General features: G+C 38.7%; 1 long non-coding RNA gene across 1 annotated transcript in view; it reads left to right on the top strand.

Moving 5' to 3' along the window:
* Positions 1 to 214, top strand: part of LOC116084129 — a 5,448-nt gene extending 5,234 nt beyond the window's left edge. Inside the window, exon 3 of the long non-coding RNA XR_004116047.1 lies at positions 55 to 214. This is a non-coding gene — a long non-coding RNA (uncharacterized LOC116084129). The remainder of the gene's footprint in view (positions 1 to 54) is intronic.
* The last annotated feature ends 1,337 nt before the right edge of the window (positions 215 to 1,551 follow it).

Raw genomic sequence — 1,551 nt, forward strand, 5'->3', positions numbered from 1 at the left:
AAACAACTTTTATAATACTTATTTTTATTGTTATAATATTTTATAAATTTTAAGGAATATGAAAAAAGAAAAAAGAAAGCAGACTGAGCAGGCTCTGAAGACCAAACCAGTAAGCAGAACACCCATGGCCTCTGCATCAGCTCCTGCCTCCAGGATCCTGCCCTGCTTGAGTTCCTGTCCTGATTTTCTTCAATAATAAACTGAAATGTGGAAGTATAAGCTGAATAAACCCTTTTCTTCCCAATTTGCTTTTTAGTCATGGTGTTTTGTTGCAACAATGACTGACTAAGACACCTATGATGCACAAAGCCATCATAAACCAGGTATGAAGATGCGTTTCTACAATTCTACCTGCTCAGAATGTGAAGGTAAAGGATCAGAAATTCAAGATCACAGAAAATCAGCCTTCCTCCATCTTCGGCTTAGAAGCCATCTCATAGTAAAGACAAACTAGGTTCACCCTTGTTTGTGATTAAACCTCTGTTTGTCAAGGACTGGGCTATGCCCCACCTGCAACCTCAACTACAAACAGTTCTCTACTGCCTGTTCCAGAAATGGGAATCATGTCTTTGTTTTAAAAATTTGTTTATAGCCATCTTGCAACCCTACCTTTGTTATGAACACCTTGATATAACTACCTTGTTATCACCACCTAGTCTTTGGTTCAGGAGGTCCTTAAGACCAGCTTGTTGTGCTTATGTTCTGCTCCTGTAACCCCACCTACTTTGCCTGACAAATCCTCCATTTGTAAACCTCTACCTCTGAGCTATAAAAGCTTGTCTTTCTCACATTCAATGCTGACCTCTCAAATCCTGCCTTAGGAGGAGGAGGCCTGTGTACACAAATAAAAAAAAGCTTGTTTTAATTAATTGTTTGCTTTAATTAATTTGGGTCATGATGATTTGGGTCAGTGGTCTTCTTCTTCTTCTATCTTTGGATTAACAGTCATCCTCACATATACATGAGTTCAAGACCAGCCTAGGCTACATCAGACCCTACCTTAAAAGCAGCATTAAACCAAAAAAAACAGAAACAAACAAACAACAACAACAACAAAACTTTAAAAACCCTTAAAAGTCCATGAATCTGTGGGCTGTATGTCACATCAGAACCACCAACTGTACATTTGGGTCTGGGAAAGGGGGATTTGAAATCAAGAGACAAAGGGCCTCCTAGTGATTTTAATGTTAACATTTCAAAACGGCAGCAACCTAAGCAGCCAGACTTTGGTGCCCAGGGATACAGGGAAGTGAGGAAGAAAAACTCAGGAATGCCACATTGGGAAGTCCAATTACATTCTTTCTCGTAAGGGAAGCAATGGTGTCAGCTTGCTGGTCACATTCTTGGTATACTAAAGGAAGTGTTTAGTAGTTTTTATTCAATACTACTACAGACCAGACCTCACAGTGGTCCAAATTCTTGATACTATGTGGTAAACATACATCCCTCAAGTATAGATTTCTTATTACTGTATATTAATCATATGCCACAGTGTGTTTTGCTAGGATAACTTATCAAGTAGAGAATTTAAGTTAGTTCTGAGTTATCCAT

The sequence above is a fragment of the Mastomys coucha genome, unplaced genomic scaffold (genome assembly GCF_008632895.1).
Source record: "Mastomys coucha isolate ucsf_1 unplaced genomic scaffold, UCSF_Mcou_1 pScaffold9, whole genome shotgun sequence".
Lineage (NCBI taxonomy): Eukaryota > Metazoa > Chordata > Mammalia > Rodentia > Muridae > Mastomys > Mastomys coucha.